Source organism: Pimephales promelas (genome assembly GCF_988280905.1).
Source record: "Pimephales promelas chromosome 3 unlocalized genomic scaffold, fPimPro1.hap1.1 SUPER_3_unloc_1, whole genome shotgun sequence".
NCBI lineage: Eukaryota > Metazoa > Chordata > Actinopteri > Cypriniformes > Leuciscidae > Pimephales > Pimephales promelas.
In genome coordinates this window covers 447,501-460,733 of record NW_028297295.1, presented here as the reverse complement: position 1 = coordinate 460,733, position 13,233 = coordinate 447,501, and the positions used below count along the sequence as shown (strand labels likewise).

Sequence of the window (13,233 nt, the reverse complement as noted above, 5' to 3'; positions counted from 1 at the left end):
ACTACCCTAATGTTCTAACCATTCAAATAGCCCAATTTTGGCAGCAGATTTTGCTTACGGCCATACCACCTTGAGAACGCCCGAACTCGTCTGATCTCGGAAGCTAAGCAGGGTCGGGCCTGGTTAGTACTTGGATGGGAGACCGCCTGGGAATACCAGGTGCTGTAAGCTTTATTGTTGGATGGGAGACCTAGTAAGCTTTATATGGTTTACTACCCTAATGTTCTAACCATTCAAAAAGCCCAATTTTGGCAGCAGATTTTGCTTACGGCCATACCACCTTGAGAACGCCCGAACTCGTCTGATCTCGGAAGCTAAGCAGGGTCGGGCCTGGTTAGTACTTGGATGGGAGACCGCCTGGGAATACCAGGTGCTGTAAGCTTTATTGTTGGATGGGAGACCTAGTAAGCTTTATATGGTTTACTACCCTAATGTTCTAACCATTCAAAAAGCCCAATTTTGGCAGCAGATTTCGCTTACGGCCATACCACCTTGAGAACGCCCGAACTCGTCTGATCTCGGAAGCTAAGCAGGGTCGGGCCTGGTTAGTACTTGGATGGGAGACCGCCTGGGAATACCAGGTGCTGTAAGCTTTATTGTTGGATGGGAGACCTAGTAAGCTTTATATGGTTTACTACCCTAATGTTCTAACCATTCAAATAGCCCAATTTTGGCAGCAGATTTCGCTTACGGCCATACCACCTTGAGAACGCCCGAACTCGTCTGATCTCGGAAGCTAAGCAGGGTCGGGCCTGGTTAGTACTTGGATGGGAGACCGCCTGGGAATACCAGGTGCTGTAAGCTTTATTGTTGGATGGGAGACCTAGTAAGCTTTATATGGTTTACTACCCTAATGTTCTAACCATTCAAATAGCCCAATTTTGGCAGCAGATTTTGCTTACGGCCATACCACCTTGAGAACGCCCGAACTCGTCTGATCTCGGAAGCAAAGCAGGGTCGGGCCTGGTTAGTACTTGGATGGGAGACCGCCTGGGAATACCAGGTGCTGTAAGCTTTATTGTTGGATGGGACACCTAGTAAGCTTTATATGGTTTACTACCCTAATGTTCTAACCATTCAAATAGCCCAATTTTGGCAGCAGATTTTGCTTACGGCCATACCACCTTGAGAACGCCCGAACTCGTCTGATCTCGGAAGCTAAGCAGGGTCGGGCCTGGTTAGTACTTGGATGGGAGACCGCCTGGGAATACCAGGTGCTGTAAGCTTTATTGTTGGATGGGAGACCTAGTAAGCTTTATATGGTTTACTACCCTAATGTTCTAACCATTCAAAAAGCCCAATTTTGGCAGCAGATTTTGCTTACGGCCATACCACCTTGAGAACGCCCGAACTCGTCTGATCTCGGAAGCTAAGCAGGGTCGGGCCTGGTTAGTACTTGGATGGGAGACCGCCTGGGAATACCAGGTGCTGTAAGCTTTATTGTTGGATGGGAGACCTAGTAAGCTTTATATGGTTTACTACCCTAATGTTCTAACCATTCAAATAGCCCAATTTTGGCAGCAGATTTTGCTTACGGCCATACCACCTTGAGAACGCCCGAACTCGTCTGATCTCGGAAGCTAAGCAGGGTCGGGCCTGGTTAGTACTTGGATGGGAGACCGCCTGGGAATACCAGGTGCTGTAAGCTTTATTGTTGGATGGGAGACCTAGTAAGCTTTATATGGTTTACTACCCTAATGTTCTAACCATTCAAATAGCCCAATTTTGGCAGCAGATTTTGCTTACGGCCATACCACCTTGAGAACGCCCGAACTCGTCTGATCTCGGAAGCTAAGCAGGGTCGGGCCTGGTTAGTACTTGGATGGGAGACCGCCTGGGAATACCAGGTGCTGTAAGCTTTATTGTTTAAAAAAAAAAAAAAAAAAAAAGAGTCAATGAAATTGTTCAAAAATCCTAAATTGTCTTTTTTCCCCCTCAAAATGCCTGAAATCGTCTCTGAGTTTCTTCAGAAAGCCTGAAAGAGTCTCTTTTTTTTTCTTCAAATAGCCCAATTTTGGCAGCAGATTTCGCTTACGGCCATACCACCTTGAGAACGCCCGAACTCGTCTGATCTCGGAAGCTAAGCAGGGTCGGGCCTGGTTAGTACTTGGATGGGAGACCGCCTGGGAATACCAGGTGCTGTAAGCTTTATTGTTGGATGGGAGACCTAGTAAGCTTTATATGGTTTACTACCCTAATGTTCTAACCATTCAAATAGCCCAATTTTGGCAGCAGATTTTGCTTACGGCCATACCACCTTGAGAACGCCCGAACTCGTCTGATCTCGGAAGCTAAGCAGGGTCGGGCCTGGTTAGTACTTGGATGGGAGACCGCCTGGGAATACCAGGTGCTGTAAGCTTTATTGTTTAAAAAAAAAAAAAAAAAAAAATAAGAGTCAATGAAATGGTTCAAAAATCCTAAATTGTCTTTTTTCCCCCTCAAAATGCCTGAAATCGTCTCTGAGTTTCTTCAGAAAGCCTGAAAGAGTCTCTTTTTTTTTTCTTCAAATAGCCCAATTTTGGCAGCAGATTTCGCTTACGGCCATACCACCTTGAGAACGCCCGAACTCGTCTGATCTCGGAAGCTAAGCAGGGTCGGGCCTGGTTAGTACTTGGATGGGAGACCGCCTGGGAATACCAGGTGCTGTAAGCTTTATTGTTGGATGGGAGACCTAGTAAGCTTTATATGGTTTACTACCCTAATGTTCTAACCATTCAAATAGCCCAATTTTGGCAGCAGATTTTGCTTACGGCCATACCACCTTGAGAACGCCCGAACTCGTCTGATCTCGGAAGCTAAGCAGGGTCGGGCCTGGTTAGTACTTGGATGGGAGACCGCCTGGGAATACCAGGTGCTGTAAGCTTTATTGTTTAAAAAAAAAAAAAAAAAAAAAGAGTCAATGAAATTGTTCAAAAATCCTAAATTGTCTTTTTTCCCCCTCAAAATGCCTGAAATCGTCTCTGAGTTTCTTCAGAAAGCCTGAAAGAGTCTCTTTTTTTTTCTTCAAATAGCCCAATTTTGGCAGCAGATTTCGCTTACGGCCATACCACCTTGAGAACGCCCGAACTCGTCTGATCTCGGAAGCTAAGCAGGGTCGGGCCTGGTTAGTACTTGGATGGGAGACCGCCTGGGAATACCAGGTGCTGTAAGCTTTATTGTTGGATGGGAGACCTAGTAAGCTTTATATGGTTTACTACCCTAATGTTCTAACCATTCAAATAGCCCAATTTTGGCAGCAGATTTTGCTTACGGCCATACCACCTTGAGAACGCCCGAACTCGTCTGATCTCGGAAGCTAAGCAGGGTCGGGCCTGGTTAGTACTTGGATGGGAGACCGCCTGGGAATACCAGGTGCTGTAAGCTTTATTGTTTAAAAAAAAAAAAAAAAAAAATAAGAGTCAATGAAATGGTTCAAAAATCCTAAATTGTCTTTTTTCCCCCTCAAAATGCCTGAAATCGTCTCTGAGTTTCTTCAGAAAGCCTGAAAGAGTCTCTTTTTTTTTTTCTTCAAATAGCCCAATTTTGGCAGCAGATTTCGCTTACGGCCATACCACCTTGAGAACGCCCGAACTCGTCTGATCTCGGAAGCTAAGCAGGGTCGGGCCTGGTTAGTACTTGGATGGGAGACCGCCTGGGAATACCAGGTGCTGTAAGCTTTATTGTTGGATGGGAGACCTAGTAAGCTTTATATGGTTTACTACCCTAATGTTCTAACCATTCAAATAGCCCAATTTTGGCAGCAGATTTTGCTTACGGCCATACCACCTTGAGAACGCCCGAACTCGTCTGATCTCGGAAGCTAAGCAGGGTCGGGCCTGGTTAGTACTTGGATGGGAGACCGCCTGGGAATACCAGGTGCTGTAAGCTTTATTGTTGGATGGGAGACCTAGTAAGCTTTATATGGTTTACTACCCTAATGTTCTAACCATTCAAAAAGCCCAATTTTGGCAGCAGATTTTGCTTACGGCCATACCACCTTGAGAACGCCCGAACTCGTCTGATCTCGGAAGCTAAGCAGGGTCGGGCCTGGTTAGTACTTGGATGGGAGACCGCCTGGGAATACCAGGTGCTGTAAGCTTTATTGTTTAAAAAATAAAAAAAAAATAAAAAAAAGAGTCAATGAAATGGTTCAAAAATCCTAAATTGTCTTTTTTCCCCCTCAAAATGCCTGAAATCGTCTCTGAGTTTCTTCAGAAAGCCTGAAAGAGTCTCTTTTTTTTTTCTTCAAATAGCCCAATTTTGGCAGCAGATTTCGCTTACGGCCATACCACCTTGAGAACGCCCGAACTCGTCTGATCTCGGAAGCTAAGCAGGGTCGGGCCTGGTTAGTACTTGGATGGGAGACCGCCTGGGAATACCAGGTGCTGTAAGCTATATTGTTGGATGGGAGACCTAGTAAGCTTTATATGGTTTACTACCCTAATGTTCTAACCATTCAAATAGCCCAATTTTGGCAGCAGATTTTGCTTACGGCCATACCACCTTGAGAACGCCCGAACTCGTCTGATCTCGGAAGCTAAGCAGGGTCGGGCCTGGTTAGTACTTGGATGGGAGACCGCCTGGGAATACCAGGTGCTGTAAGCTTTATTGTTGGATGGGAGACCTAGTAAGCTTTATATGGTTTACTACCCTAATGTTCTAACCATTCAAATAGCCCAATTTTGGCAGCAGATTTTGCTTACGGCCATACCACCTTGAGAACGCCCGAACTCGTCTGATCTCGGAAGCTAAGCAGGGTCGGGCCTGGTTAGTACTTGGATGGGAGACCGCCTGGGAATACCAGGTGCTGTAAGCTTTATTGTTGGATGGGAGACCTAGTAAGCTTTATATGGTTTACTACCCTAATGTTCTAACCATTCAAATAGCCCAATTTTGGCAGCAGATTTTGCTTACGGCCATACCACCTTGAGAACGCCCGAACTCGTCTGATCTCGGAAGCAAAGCAGGGTCGGGCCTGGTTAGTACTTGGATGGGAGACCGCCTGGGAATACCAGGTGCTGTAAGCTTTATTGTTGGATGGGACACCTAGTAAGCTTTATATGGTTTACTACCCTAATGTTCTAACCATTCAAATAGCCCAATTTTGGCAGCAGATTTTGCTTACGGCCATACCACCTTGAGAACGCCCGAACTCGTCTGATCTCGGAAGCTAAGCAGGGTCGGGCCTGGTTAGTACTTGGATGGGAGACCGCCTGGGAATACCAGGTGCTGTAAGCTTTATTGTTGGATGGGAGACCTAGTAAGCTTTATATGGTTTACTACCCTAATGTTCTAACCATTCAAAAAGCCCAATTTTGGCAGCAGATTTTGCTTACGGCCATACCACCTTGAGAACGCCCGAACTCGTCTGATCTCGGAAGCTAAGCAGGGTCGGGCCTGGTTAGTACTTGGATGGGAGACCGCCTGGGAATACCAGGTGCTGTAAGCTTTATTGTTGGATGGGAGACCTAGTAAGCTTTATATGGTTTACTACCCTAATGTTCTAACCATTCAAATAGCCCAATTTTGGCAGCAGATTTTGCTTACGGCCATACCACCTTGAGAACGCCCGAACTCGTCTGATCTCGGAAGCTAAGCAGGGTCGGGCCTGGTTAGTACTTGGATGGGAGACCGCCTGGGAATACCAGGTGCTGTAAGCTTTATTGTTGGATGGGAGACCTAGTAAGCTTTATATGGTTTACTACCCTAATGTTCTAACCATTCAAATAGCCCAATTTTGGCAGCAGATTTTGCTTACGGCCATACCACCTTGAGAACGCCCGAACTCGTCTGATCTCGGAAGCTAAGCAGGGTCGGGCCTGGTTAGTACTTGGATGGGAGACCGCCTGGGAATACCAGGTGCTGTAAGCTTTATTGTTTAAAAAAAAAAAAAAAAAAAAAAGAGTCAATGAAATAGTTCAAAAATCCTAAATTGTCTTTTTTCCCCCTCAAAATGCCTGAAATCGTCTCTGAGTTTCTTCAGAAAGCCTGAAAGAGTCTCTTTTTTTTTCTTCAAATAGCCCAATTTTGGCAGCAGATTTCGCTTACGGCCATACCACCTTGAGAACGCCCGAACTCGTCTGATCTCGGAAGCTAAGCAGGGTCGGGCCTGGTTAGTACTTGGATGGGAGACCGCCTGGGAATACCAGGTGCTGTAAGCTTTATTGTTGGATGGGAGACCTAGTAAGCTTTATATGGTTTACTACCCTAATGTTCTAACCATTCAAATAGCCCAATTTTGGCAGCAGATTTCGCTTACGGCCATACCACCTTGAGAACGCCCGAACTCGTCTGATCTCGGAAGCTAAGCAGGGTCGGGCCTGGTTAGTACTTGGATGGGAGACCGCCTGGGAATACCAGGTGCTGTAAGCTTTATTGTTGGATGGGAGACCTAGTAAGCTTTATATGGTTTACTACCCTAATGTTCTAACCATTCAAATAGCCCAATTTTGGCAGCAGATTTTGCTTACGGCCATACCACCTTGAGAACGCCCGAACTCGTCTGATCTCGGAAGCAAAGCAGGGTCGGGCCTGGTTAGTACTTGGATGGGAGACCGCCTGGGAATACCAGGTGCTGTAAGCTTTATTGTTGGATGGGACACCTAGTAAGCTTTATATGGTTTACTACCCTAATGTTCTAACCATTCAAAAAGCCCAATTTTGGCAGCAGATTTTGCTTACGGCCATACCACCTTGAGAACGCCCGAACTCGTCTGATCTCGGAAGCTAAGCAGGGTCGGGCCTGGTTAGTACTTGGATGGGAGACCGCCTGGGAATACCAGGTGCTGTAAGCTTTATTGTTTAAAAAAAAAAAAAAAAAAAAAAAGAGTCAATGAAATGGTTCAAAAATCCTAAATTGTCTTTTTTCCCCCTCAAAATGCCTGAAATCGTCTCTGAGTTTCTTCAGAAAGCCTGAAAGAGTCTCTTTTTTTTTTCTTCAAATAGCCCAATTTTGGCAGCAGATTTCGCTTACGGCCATACCACCTTGAGAACGCCCGAACTCGTCTGATCTCGGAAGCTAAGCAGGGTCGGGCCTGGTTAGTACTTGGATGGGAGACCGCCTGGGAATACCAGGTGCTGTAAGCTTTATTGTTGGATGGGAGACCTAGTAAGCTTTATATGGTTTACTACCCTAATGTTCTAACCATTCAAATAGCCCAATTTTGGCAGCAGATTTTGCTTACGGCCATACCACCTTGAGAACGCCCGAACTCGTCTGATCTCGGAAGCTAAGCAGGGTCGGGCCTGGTTAGTACTTGGATGGGAGACCGCCTGGGAATACCAGGTGCTGTAAGCTTTATTGTTGGATGGGAGACCTAGTAAGCTTTATATGGTTTACTACCCTAATGTTCTAACCATTCAAATAGCCCAATTTTGGCAGCAGATTTTGCTTACGGCCATACCACCTTGAGAACGCCCGAACTCGTCTGATCTCGGAAGCTAAGCAGGGTCGGGCCTGGTTAGTACTTGGATGGGAGACCGCCTGGGAATACCAGGTGCTGTAAGCTTTATTGTTTAAAAAAAAAAAAAAAAAAAAAAGAGTCAATGAAATAGTTCAAAAATCCTAAATTGTCTTTTTTCCCCCTCAAAATGCCTGAAATCGTCTCTGAGTTTCTTCAGAAAGCCTGAAAGAGTCTCTTTTTTTTTCTTCAAATAGCCCAATTTTGGCAGCAGATTTCGCTTACGGCCATACCACCTTGAGAACGCCCGAACTCGTCTGATCTCGGAAGCTAAGCAGGGTCGGGCCTGGTTAGTACTTGGATGGGAGACCGCCTGGGAATACCAGGTGCTGTAAGCTTTATTGTTGGATGGGAGACCTAGTAAGCTTTATATGGTTTACTACCCTAATGTTCTAACCATTCAAATAGCCCAATTTTGGCAGCAGATTTTGCTTACGGCCATACCACCTTGAGAACGCCCGAACTCGTCTGATCTCGGAAGCTAAGCAGGGTCGGGCCTGGTTAGTACTTGGATGGGAGACCGCCTGGGAATACCAGGTGCTGTAAGCTTTATTGTTGGATGGGAGACCTAGTAAGCTTTATATGGTTTACTACCCTAATGTTCTAACCATTCAAAAAGCCCAATTTTGGCAGCAGATTTTGCTTACGGCCATACCACCTTGAGAACGCCCGAACTCGTCTGATCTCGGAAGCTAAGCAGGGTCGGGCCTGGTTAGTACTTGGATGGGAGACCGCCTGGGAATACCAGGTGCTGTAAGCTTTATTGTTGGATGGGAGACCTAGTAAGCTTTATATGGTTTACTACCCTAATGTTCTAACCATTCAAAAAGCCCAATTTTGGCAGCAGATTTTGCTTACGGCCATACCACCTTGAGAACGCCCGAACTCGTCTGATCTCGGAAGCTAAGCAGGGTCGGGCCTGGTTAGTACTTGGATGGGAGACCGCCTGGGAATACCAGGTGCTGTAAGCTTTATTGTTTAAAAAAAAAAAAAAAAAAAAAATGAGTCAATGAAATGGTTCAAAAATCCTAAATTGTCTTTTTTCCCCCTCAAAATGCCTGAAATCGTCTCTGAGTTTCTTCAGAAAGCCTGAAAGAGTCTCTTTTTTTTTTCTTCAAATAGCCCAATTTTGGCAGCAGATTTCGCTTACGGCCATACCACCTTGAGAACGCCCGAACTCGTCTGATCTCGGAAGCTAAGCAGGGTCGGGCCTGGTTAGTACTTGGATGGGAGACCGCCTGGGAATACCAGGTGCTGTAAGCTTTATTGTTGGATGGGAGACCTAGTAAGCTTTATATGGTTTACTACCCTAATGTTCTAACCATTCAAATAGCCCAATTTTGGCAGCAGATTTTGCTTACGGCCATACCACCTTGAGAACGCCCGAACTCGTCTGATCTCGGAAGCTAAGCAGGGTCGGGCCTGGTTAGTACTTGGATGGGAGACCGCCTGGGAATACCAGGTGCTGTAAGCTTTATTGTTGGATGGGAGACCTAGTAAGCTTTATATGGTTTACTACCCTAATGTTCTAACCATTCAAAAAGCCCAATTTTGGCAGCAGATTTTGCTTACGGCCATACCACCTTGAGAACGCCCGAACTCGTCTGATCTCGGAAGCTAAGCAGGGTCGGGCCTGGTTAGTACTTGGATGGGAGACCGCCTGGGAATACCAGGTGCTGTAAGCTTTATTGTTGGATGGGAGACCTAGTAAGCTTTATATGGTTTACTACCCTAATGTTCTAACCATTCAAAAAGCCCAATTTTGGCAGCAGATTTCGCTTACGGCCATACCACCTTGAGAACGCCCGAACTCGTCTGATCTCGGAAGCTAAGCAGGGTCGGGCCTGGTTAGTACTTGGATGGGAGACCGCCTGGGAATACCAGGTGCTGTAAGCTTTATTGTTGGATGGGAGACCTAGTAAGCTTTATATGGTTTACTACCCTAATGTTCTAACCATTCAAATAGCCCAATTTTGGCAGCAGATTTCGCTTACGGCCATACCACCTTGAGAACGCCCGAACTCGTCTGATCTCGGAAGCTAAGCAGGGTCGGGCCTGGTTAGTACTTGGATGGGAGACCGCCTGGGAATACCAGGTGCTGTAAGCTTTATTGTTGGATGGGAGACCTAGTAAGCTTTATATGGTTTACTACCCTAATGTTCTAACCATTCAAATAGCCCAATTTTGGCAGCAGATTTTGCTTACGGCCATACCACCTTGAGAACGCCCGAACTCGTCTGATCTCGGAAGCAAAGCAGGGTCGGGCCTGGTTAGTACTTGGATGGGAGACCGCCTGGGAATACCAGGTGCTGTAAGCTTTATTGTTGGATGGGACACCTAGTAAGCTTTATATGGTTTACTACCCTAATGTTCTAACCATTCAAATAGCCCAATTTTGGCAGCAGATTTTGCTTACGGCCATACCACCTTGAGAACGCCCGAACTCGTCTGATCTCGGAAGCTAAGCAGGGTCGGGCCTGGTTAGTACTTGGATGGGAGACCGCCTGGGAATACCAGGTGCTGTAAGCTTTATTGTTGGATGGGAGACCTAGTAAGCTTTATATGGTTTACTACCCTAATGTTCTAACCATTCAAAAAGCCCAATTTTGGCAGCAGATTTTGCTTACGGCCATACCACCTTGAGAACGCCCGAACTCGTCTGATCTCGGAAGCTAAGCAGGGTCGGGCCTGGTTAGTACTTGGATGGGAGACCGCCTGGGAATACCAGGTGCTGTAAGCTTTATTGTTGGATGGGAGACCTAGTAAGCTTTATATGGTTTACTACCCTAATGTTCTAACCATTCAAATAGCCCAATTTTGGCAGCAGATTTTGCTTACGGCCATACCACCTTGAGAACGCCCGAACTCGTCTGATCTCGGAAGCTAAGCAGGGTCGGGCCTGGTTAGTACTTGGATGGGAGACCGCCTGGGAATACCAGGTGCTGTAAGCTTTATTGTTGGATGGGAGACCTAGTAAGCTTTATATGGTTTACTACCCTAATGTTCTAACCATTCAAATAGCCCAATTTTGGCAGCAGATTTTGCTTACGGCCATACCACCTTGAGAACGCCCGAACTCGTCTGATCTCGGAAGCTAAGCAGGGTCGGGCCTGGTTAGTACTTGGATGGGAGACCGCCTGGGAATACCAGGTGCTGTAAGCTTTATTGTTTAAAAAAAAAAAAAAAAAAAAAGAGTCAATGAAATTGTTCAAAAATCCTAAATTGTCTTTTTTCCCCCTCAAAATGCCTGAAATCGTCTCTGAGTTTCTTCAGAAAGCCTGAAAGAGTCTCTTTTTTTTTCTTCAAATAGCCCAATTTTGGCAGCAGATTTCGCTTACGGCCATACCACCTTGAGAACGCCCGAACTCGTCTGATCTCGGAAGCTAAGCAGGGTCGGGCCTGGTTAGTACTTGGATGGGAGACCGCCTGGGAATACCAGGTGCTGTAAGCTTTATTGTTGGATGGGAGACCTAGTAAGCTTTATATGGTTTACTACCCTAATGTTCTAACCATTCAAATAGCCCAATTTTGGCAGCAGATTTTGCTTACGGCCATACCACCTTGAGAACGCCCGAACTCGTCTGATCTCGGAAGCTAAGCAGGGTCGGGCCTGGTTAGTACTTGGATGGGAGACCGCCTGGGAATACCAGGTGCTGTAAGCTTTATTGTTTAAAAAAAAAAAAAAAAAAAAATAAGAGTCAATGAAATGGTTCAAAAATCCTAAATTGTCTTTTTTCCCCCTCAAAATGCCTGAAATCGTCTCTGAGTTTCTTCAGAAAGCCTGAAAGAGTCTCTTTTTTTTTTCTTCAAATAGCCCAATTTTGGCAGCAGATTTCGCTTACGGCCATACCACCTTGAGAACGCCCGAACTCGTCTGATCTCGGAAGCTAAGCAGGGTCGGGCCTGGTTAGTACTTGGATGGGAGACCGCCTGGGAATACCAGGTGCTGTAAGCTTTATTGTTGGATGGGAGACCTAGTAAGCTTTATATGGTTTACTACCCTAATGTTCTAACCATTCAAATAGCCCAATTTTGGCAGCAGATTTTGCTTACGGCCATACCACCTTGAGAACGCCCGAACTCGTCTGATCTCGGAAGCTAAGCAGGGTCGGGCCTGGTTAGTACTTGGATGGGAGACCGCCTGGGAATACCAGGTGCTGTAAGCTTTATTGTTTAAAAAAAAAAAAAAAAAAAAAAGAGTCAATGAAATTGTTCAAAAATCCTAAATTGTCTTTTTTCCCCCTCAAAATGCCTGAAATCGTCTCTGAGTTTCTTCAGAAAGCCTGAAAGAGTCTCTTTTTTTTTCTTCAAATAGCCCAATTTTGGCAGCAGATTTCGCTTACGGCCATACCACCTTGAGAACGCCCGAACTCGTCTGATCTCGGAAGCTAAGCAGGGTCGGGCCTGGTTAGTACTTGGATGGGAGACCGCCTGGGAATACCAGGTGCTGTAAGCTTTATTGTTGGATGGGAGACCTAGTAAGCTTTATATGGTTTACTACCCTAATGTTCTAACCATTCAAATAGCCCAATTTTGGCAGCAGATTTTGCTTACGGCCATACCACCTTGAGAACGCCCGAACTCGTCTGATCTCGGAAGCTAAGCAGGGTCGGGCCTGGTTAGTACTTGGATGGGAGACCGCCTGGGAATACCAGGTGCTGTAAGCTTTATTGTTTAAAAAAAAAAAAAAAAAAAATAAGAGTCAATGAAATGGTTCAAAAATCCTAAATTGTCTTTTTTCCCCCTCAAAATGCCTGAAATCGTCTCTGAGTTTCTTCAGAAAGCCTGAAAGAGTCTCTTTTTTTTTTTCTTCAAATAGCCCAATTTTGGCAGCAGATTTCGCTTACGGCCATACCACCTTGAGAACGCCCGAACTCGTCTGATCTCGGAAGCTAAGCAGGGTCGGGCCTGGTTAGTACTTGGATGGGAGACCGCCTGGGAATACCAGGTGCTGTAAGCTTTATTGTTGGATGGGAGACCTAGTAAGCTTTATATGGTTTACTACCCTAATGTTCTAACCATTCAAATAGCCCAATTTTGGCAGCAGATTTTGCTTACGGCCATACCACCTTGAGAACGCCCGAACTCGTCTGATCTCGGAAGCTAAGCAGGGTCGGGCCTGGTTAGTACTTGGATGGGAGACCGCCTGGGAATACCAGGTGCTGTAAGCTTTATTGTTGGATGGGAGACCTAGTAAGCTTTATATGGTTTACTACCCTAATGTTCTAACCATTCAAAAAGCCCAATTTTGGCAGCAGATTTTGCTTACGGCCATACCACCTTGAGAACGCCCGAACTCGTCTGATCTCGGAAGCTAAGCAGGGTCGGGCCTGGTTAGTACTTGGATGGGAGACCGCCTGGGAATACCAGGTGCTGTAAGCTTTATTGTTTAAAAAATAAAAAAAAAATAAAAAAAAGAGTCAATGAAATGGTTCAAAAATCCTAAATTGTCTTTTTTCCCCCTCAAAATGCCTGAAATCGTCTCTGAGTTTCTTCAGAAAGCCTGAAAGAGTCTCTTTTTTTTTTCTTCAAATAGCCCAATTTTGGCAGCAGATTTCGCTTACGGCCATACCACCTTGAGAACGCCCGAACTCGTCTGATCTCGGAAGCTAAGCAGGGTCGGGCCTGGTTAGTACTTGGATGGGAGACCGCCTGGGAATACCAGGTGCTGTAAGCTATATTGTTGGATGGGAGACCTAGTAAGCTTTATATGGTTTACTACCCTAATGTTCTAACCATTCAAATAGCCCAATTTTGGCAGCAGATTTTGCTTACGGCCATACCACCTTGAGAA

At 45.7% G+C, this 13,233-nt stretch overlaps 58 non-coding genes across 58 annotated transcripts in view; all 58 read left to right on the top strand.

Annotated features, from left to right (window-relative positions):
• The first annotated feature begins 52 nt into the window (after positions 1 to 52).
• LOC148963949 (5S ribosomal RNA) lies at positions 53 to 171 on the top strand. The gene has a single exon (XR_016152200.1). It is a non-coding gene; the product is annotated as a 5S ribosomal RNA (ribosomal RNA).
• Positions 172 to 263: 92 nt separating this feature from the next.
• Positions 264 to 382, top strand: LOC148963948 (5S ribosomal RNA). The gene has a single exon (XR_016152199.1). It is a non-coding gene; the product is annotated as a 5S ribosomal RNA (ribosomal RNA).
• A 92-nt stretch (positions 383 to 474) lies between these two features.
• Positions 475 to 593, top strand: LOC148963947 (5S ribosomal RNA). The gene has a single exon (XR_016152197.1). It is a non-coding gene; the product is annotated as a 5S ribosomal RNA (ribosomal RNA).
• Positions 594 to 685: 92 nt separating this feature from the next.
• LOC148963946 (5S ribosomal RNA) lies at positions 686 to 804 on the top strand. Its single transcript, XR_016152196.1, has one exon. It is a non-coding gene; the product is annotated as a 5S ribosomal RNA (ribosomal RNA).
• Positions 805 to 896: 92 nt separating this feature from the next.
• LOC148963945 (5S ribosomal RNA) lies at positions 897 to 1,015 on the top strand. The gene has a single exon (XR_016153248.1). It is a non-coding gene; the product is annotated as a 5S ribosomal RNA (ribosomal RNA).
• Positions 1,016 to 1,107: 92 nt separating this feature from the next.
• On the top strand, positions 1,108 to 1,226 carry LOC148963944 (5S ribosomal RNA). Its single transcript, XR_016152195.1, has one exon. It is a non-coding gene; the product is annotated as a 5S ribosomal RNA (ribosomal RNA).
• Positions 1,227 to 1,318: 92 nt separating this feature from the next.
• LOC148963943 (5S ribosomal RNA) lies at positions 1,319 to 1,437 on the top strand. Its single transcript, XR_016152194.1, has one exon. It is a non-coding gene; the product is annotated as a 5S ribosomal RNA (ribosomal RNA).
• Positions 1,438 to 1,529: 92 nt separating this feature from the next.
• LOC148963942 (5S ribosomal RNA) lies at positions 1,530 to 1,648 on the top strand. Its single transcript, XR_016152193.1, has one exon. It is a non-coding gene; the product is annotated as a 5S ribosomal RNA (ribosomal RNA).
• Positions 1,649 to 1,740: 92 nt separating this feature from the next.
• LOC148963941 (5S ribosomal RNA) lies at positions 1,741 to 1,859 on the top strand. The gene has a single exon (XR_016152191.1). It is a non-coding gene; the product is annotated as a 5S ribosomal RNA (ribosomal RNA).
• A 170-nt stretch (positions 1,860 to 2,029) lies between these two features.
• On the top strand, positions 2,030 to 2,148 carry LOC148963940 (5S ribosomal RNA). Its single transcript, XR_016152190.1, has one exon. It is a non-coding gene; the product is annotated as a 5S ribosomal RNA (ribosomal RNA).
• A 92-nt stretch (positions 2,149 to 2,240) lies between these two features.
• LOC148963939 (5S ribosomal RNA) lies at positions 2,241 to 2,359 on the top strand. Its single transcript, XR_016152189.1, has one exon. It is a non-coding gene; the product is annotated as a 5S ribosomal RNA (ribosomal RNA).
• Positions 2,360 to 2,533: 174 nt separating this feature from the next.
• Positions 2,534 to 2,652, top strand: LOC148963938 (5S ribosomal RNA). Its single transcript, XR_016152188.1, has one exon. It is a non-coding gene; the product is annotated as a 5S ribosomal RNA (ribosomal RNA).
• Positions 2,653 to 2,744: 92 nt separating this feature from the next.
• LOC148963937 (5S ribosomal RNA) lies at positions 2,745 to 2,863 on the top strand. The gene has a single exon (XR_016152187.1). It is a non-coding gene; the product is annotated as a 5S ribosomal RNA (ribosomal RNA).
• Positions 2,864 to 3,033: 170 nt separating this feature from the next.
• On the top strand, positions 3,034 to 3,152 carry LOC148963936 (5S ribosomal RNA). The gene has a single exon (XR_016152185.1). It is a non-coding gene; the product is annotated as a 5S ribosomal RNA (ribosomal RNA).
• A 92-nt stretch (positions 3,153 to 3,244) lies between these two features.
• Positions 3,245 to 3,363, top strand: LOC148963935 (5S ribosomal RNA). The gene has a single exon (XR_016152184.1). It is a non-coding gene; the product is annotated as a 5S ribosomal RNA (ribosomal RNA).
• Positions 3,364 to 3,537: 174 nt separating this feature from the next.
• Positions 3,538 to 3,656, top strand: LOC148963934 (5S ribosomal RNA). Its single transcript, XR_016152183.1, has one exon. It is a non-coding gene; the product is annotated as a 5S ribosomal RNA (ribosomal RNA).
• Positions 3,657 to 3,748: 92 nt separating this feature from the next.
• On the top strand, positions 3,749 to 3,867 carry LOC148963933 (5S ribosomal RNA). Its single transcript, XR_016152182.1, has one exon. It is a non-coding gene; the product is annotated as a 5S ribosomal RNA (ribosomal RNA).
• Positions 3,868 to 3,959: 92 nt separating this feature from the next.
• Positions 3,960 to 4,078, top strand: LOC148963932 (5S ribosomal RNA). The gene has a single exon (XR_016152181.1). It is a non-coding gene; the product is annotated as a 5S ribosomal RNA (ribosomal RNA).
• A 176-nt stretch (positions 4,079 to 4,254) lies between these two features.
• Positions 4,255 to 4,373, top strand: LOC148963931 (5S ribosomal RNA). Its single transcript, XR_016152180.1, has one exon. It is a non-coding gene; the product is annotated as a 5S ribosomal RNA (ribosomal RNA).
• Positions 4,374 to 4,465: 92 nt separating this feature from the next.
• Positions 4,466 to 4,584, top strand: LOC148963930 (5S ribosomal RNA). The gene has a single exon (XR_016152179.1). It is a non-coding gene; the product is annotated as a 5S ribosomal RNA (ribosomal RNA).
• Positions 4,585 to 4,676: 92 nt separating this feature from the next.
• Positions 4,677 to 4,795, top strand: LOC148963929 (5S ribosomal RNA). The gene has a single exon (XR_016152178.1). It is a non-coding gene; the product is annotated as a 5S ribosomal RNA (ribosomal RNA).
• A 92-nt stretch (positions 4,796 to 4,887) lies between these two features.
• Positions 4,888 to 5,006, top strand: LOC148963928 (5S ribosomal RNA). The gene has a single exon (XR_016153247.1). It is a non-coding gene; the product is annotated as a 5S ribosomal RNA (ribosomal RNA).
• A 92-nt stretch (positions 5,007 to 5,098) lies between these two features.
• LOC148963927 (5S ribosomal RNA) lies at positions 5,099 to 5,217 on the top strand. The gene has a single exon (XR_016152177.1). It is a non-coding gene; the product is annotated as a 5S ribosomal RNA (ribosomal RNA).
• A 92-nt stretch (positions 5,218 to 5,309) lies between these two features.
• LOC148963926 (5S ribosomal RNA) lies at positions 5,310 to 5,428 on the top strand. Its single transcript, XR_016152176.1, has one exon. It is a non-coding gene; the product is annotated as a 5S ribosomal RNA (ribosomal RNA).
• A 92-nt stretch (positions 5,429 to 5,520) lies between these two features.
• LOC148963925 (5S ribosomal RNA) lies at positions 5,521 to 5,639 on the top strand. The gene has a single exon (XR_016152174.1). It is a non-coding gene; the product is annotated as a 5S ribosomal RNA (ribosomal RNA).
• Positions 5,640 to 5,731: 92 nt separating this feature from the next.
• LOC148963924 (5S ribosomal RNA) lies at positions 5,732 to 5,850 on the top strand. The gene has a single exon (XR_016152173.1). It is a non-coding gene; the product is annotated as a 5S ribosomal RNA (ribosomal RNA).
• A 171-nt stretch (positions 5,851 to 6,021) lies between these two features.
• On the top strand, positions 6,022 to 6,140 carry LOC148963923 (5S ribosomal RNA). The gene has a single exon (XR_016152172.1). It is a non-coding gene; the product is annotated as a 5S ribosomal RNA (ribosomal RNA).
• A 92-nt stretch (positions 6,141 to 6,232) lies between these two features.
• Positions 6,233 to 6,351, top strand: LOC148963922 (5S ribosomal RNA). Its single transcript, XR_016152171.1, has one exon. It is a non-coding gene; the product is annotated as a 5S ribosomal RNA (ribosomal RNA).
• A 92-nt stretch (positions 6,352 to 6,443) lies between these two features.
• Positions 6,444 to 6,562, top strand: LOC148963921 (5S ribosomal RNA). Its single transcript, XR_016153246.1, has one exon. It is a non-coding gene; the product is annotated as a 5S ribosomal RNA (ribosomal RNA).
• Positions 6,563 to 6,654: 92 nt separating this feature from the next.
• Positions 6,655 to 6,773, top strand: LOC148963920 (5S ribosomal RNA). The gene has a single exon (XR_016152170.1). It is a non-coding gene; the product is annotated as a 5S ribosomal RNA (ribosomal RNA).
• Positions 6,774 to 6,946: 173 nt separating this feature from the next.
• Positions 6,947 to 7,065, top strand: LOC148963919 (5S ribosomal RNA). Its single transcript, XR_016152169.1, has one exon. It is a non-coding gene; the product is annotated as a 5S ribosomal RNA (ribosomal RNA).
• Positions 7,066 to 7,157: 92 nt separating this feature from the next.
• On the top strand, positions 7,158 to 7,276 carry LOC148963918 (5S ribosomal RNA). The gene has a single exon (XR_016152168.1). It is a non-coding gene; the product is annotated as a 5S ribosomal RNA (ribosomal RNA).
• A 92-nt stretch (positions 7,277 to 7,368) lies between these two features.
• On the top strand, positions 7,369 to 7,487 carry LOC148963917 (5S ribosomal RNA). The gene has a single exon (XR_016152166.1). It is a non-coding gene; the product is annotated as a 5S ribosomal RNA (ribosomal RNA).
• Positions 7,488 to 7,658: 171 nt separating this feature from the next.
• LOC148963916 (5S ribosomal RNA) lies at positions 7,659 to 7,777 on the top strand. Its single transcript, XR_016152165.1, has one exon. It is a non-coding gene; the product is annotated as a 5S ribosomal RNA (ribosomal RNA).
• Positions 7,778 to 7,869: 92 nt separating this feature from the next.
• LOC148963915 (5S ribosomal RNA) lies at positions 7,870 to 7,988 on the top strand. Its single transcript, XR_016152164.1, has one exon. It is a non-coding gene; the product is annotated as a 5S ribosomal RNA (ribosomal RNA).
• Positions 7,989 to 8,080: 92 nt separating this feature from the next.
• On the top strand, positions 8,081 to 8,199 carry LOC148963914 (5S ribosomal RNA). Its single transcript, XR_016152162.1, has one exon. It is a non-coding gene; the product is annotated as a 5S ribosomal RNA (ribosomal RNA).
• A 92-nt stretch (positions 8,200 to 8,291) lies between these two features.
• LOC148963913 (5S ribosomal RNA) lies at positions 8,292 to 8,410 on the top strand. Its single transcript, XR_016152161.1, has one exon. It is a non-coding gene; the product is annotated as a 5S ribosomal RNA (ribosomal RNA).
• A 173-nt stretch (positions 8,411 to 8,583) lies between these two features.
• Positions 8,584 to 8,702, top strand: LOC148963912 (5S ribosomal RNA). The gene has a single exon (XR_016152160.1). It is a non-coding gene; the product is annotated as a 5S ribosomal RNA (ribosomal RNA).
• A 92-nt stretch (positions 8,703 to 8,794) lies between these two features.
• LOC148963911 (5S ribosomal RNA) lies at positions 8,795 to 8,913 on the top strand. Its single transcript, XR_016152159.1, has one exon. It is a non-coding gene; the product is annotated as a 5S ribosomal RNA (ribosomal RNA).
• A 92-nt stretch (positions 8,914 to 9,005) lies between these two features.
• On the top strand, positions 9,006 to 9,124 carry LOC148963910 (5S ribosomal RNA). Its single transcript, XR_016152158.1, has one exon. It is a non-coding gene; the product is annotated as a 5S ribosomal RNA (ribosomal RNA).
• A 92-nt stretch (positions 9,125 to 9,216) lies between these two features.
• LOC148963909 (5S ribosomal RNA) lies at positions 9,217 to 9,335 on the top strand. The gene has a single exon (XR_016152157.1). It is a non-coding gene; the product is annotated as a 5S ribosomal RNA (ribosomal RNA).
• Positions 9,336 to 9,427: 92 nt separating this feature from the next.
• On the top strand, positions 9,428 to 9,546 carry LOC148963908 (5S ribosomal RNA). The gene has a single exon (XR_016152156.1). It is a non-coding gene; the product is annotated as a 5S ribosomal RNA (ribosomal RNA).
• A 92-nt stretch (positions 9,547 to 9,638) lies between these two features.
• Positions 9,639 to 9,757, top strand: LOC148963907 (5S ribosomal RNA). Its single transcript, XR_016153245.1, has one exon. It is a non-coding gene; the product is annotated as a 5S ribosomal RNA (ribosomal RNA).
• A 92-nt stretch (positions 9,758 to 9,849) lies between these two features.
• Positions 9,850 to 9,968, top strand: LOC148963906 (5S ribosomal RNA). Its single transcript, XR_016152155.1, has one exon. It is a non-coding gene; the product is annotated as a 5S ribosomal RNA (ribosomal RNA).
• A 92-nt stretch (positions 9,969 to 10,060) lies between these two features.
• On the top strand, positions 10,061 to 10,179 carry LOC148963905 (5S ribosomal RNA). The gene has a single exon (XR_016152154.1). It is a non-coding gene; the product is annotated as a 5S ribosomal RNA (ribosomal RNA).
• A 92-nt stretch (positions 10,180 to 10,271) lies between these two features.
• On the top strand, positions 10,272 to 10,390 carry LOC148963904 (5S ribosomal RNA). Its single transcript, XR_016152153.1, has one exon. It is a non-coding gene; the product is annotated as a 5S ribosomal RNA (ribosomal RNA).
• Positions 10,391 to 10,482: 92 nt separating this feature from the next.
• On the top strand, positions 10,483 to 10,601 carry LOC148963903 (5S ribosomal RNA). Its single transcript, XR_016152151.1, has one exon. It is a non-coding gene; the product is annotated as a 5S ribosomal RNA (ribosomal RNA).
• Positions 10,602 to 10,771: 170 nt separating this feature from the next.
• LOC148963902 (5S ribosomal RNA) lies at positions 10,772 to 10,890 on the top strand. Its single transcript, XR_016152150.1, has one exon. It is a non-coding gene; the product is annotated as a 5S ribosomal RNA (ribosomal RNA).
• A 92-nt stretch (positions 10,891 to 10,982) lies between these two features.
• On the top strand, positions 10,983 to 11,101 carry LOC148963901 (5S ribosomal RNA). The gene has a single exon (XR_016152149.1). It is a non-coding gene; the product is annotated as a 5S ribosomal RNA (ribosomal RNA).
• A 174-nt stretch (positions 11,102 to 11,275) lies between these two features.
• Positions 11,276 to 11,394, top strand: LOC148963900 (5S ribosomal RNA). Its single transcript, XR_016152148.1, has one exon. It is a non-coding gene; the product is annotated as a 5S ribosomal RNA (ribosomal RNA).
• A 92-nt stretch (positions 11,395 to 11,486) lies between these two features.
• On the top strand, positions 11,487 to 11,605 carry LOC148963899 (5S ribosomal RNA). The gene has a single exon (XR_016152147.1). It is a non-coding gene; the product is annotated as a 5S ribosomal RNA (ribosomal RNA).
• A 171-nt stretch (positions 11,606 to 11,776) lies between these two features.
• On the top strand, positions 11,777 to 11,895 carry LOC148963898 (5S ribosomal RNA). Its single transcript, XR_016152146.1, has one exon. It is a non-coding gene; the product is annotated as a 5S ribosomal RNA (ribosomal RNA).
• A 92-nt stretch (positions 11,896 to 11,987) lies between these two features.
• Positions 11,988 to 12,106, top strand: LOC148963897 (5S ribosomal RNA). Its single transcript, XR_016152145.1, has one exon. It is a non-coding gene; the product is annotated as a 5S ribosomal RNA (ribosomal RNA).
• A 174-nt stretch (positions 12,107 to 12,280) lies between these two features.
• Positions 12,281 to 12,399, top strand: LOC148963896 (5S ribosomal RNA). The gene has a single exon (XR_016152144.1). It is a non-coding gene; the product is annotated as a 5S ribosomal RNA (ribosomal RNA).
• Positions 12,400 to 12,491: 92 nt separating this feature from the next.
• LOC148963895 (5S ribosomal RNA) lies at positions 12,492 to 12,610 on the top strand. The gene has a single exon (XR_016152143.1). It is a non-coding gene; the product is annotated as a 5S ribosomal RNA (ribosomal RNA).
• Positions 12,611 to 12,702: 92 nt separating this feature from the next.
• On the top strand, positions 12,703 to 12,821 carry LOC148963894 (5S ribosomal RNA). The gene has a single exon (XR_016152142.1). It is a non-coding gene; the product is annotated as a 5S ribosomal RNA (ribosomal RNA).
• Positions 12,822 to 12,997: 176 nt separating this feature from the next.
• Positions 12,998 to 13,116, top strand: LOC148963893 (5S ribosomal RNA). Its single transcript, XR_016152140.1, has one exon. It is a non-coding gene; the product is annotated as a 5S ribosomal RNA (ribosomal RNA).
• A 92-nt stretch (positions 13,117 to 13,208) lies between these two features.
• Positions 13,209 to 13,233, top strand: part of LOC148963892 (5S ribosomal RNA) — a 119-nt gene continuing 94 nt past the window's right edge. Inside the window, exon 1 of the ribosomal RNA XR_016152139.1 lies at positions 13,209 to 13,233. This exon is cut by the window's right edge and continues 94 nt beyond it. This is a non-coding gene — a ribosomal RNA (5S ribosomal RNA).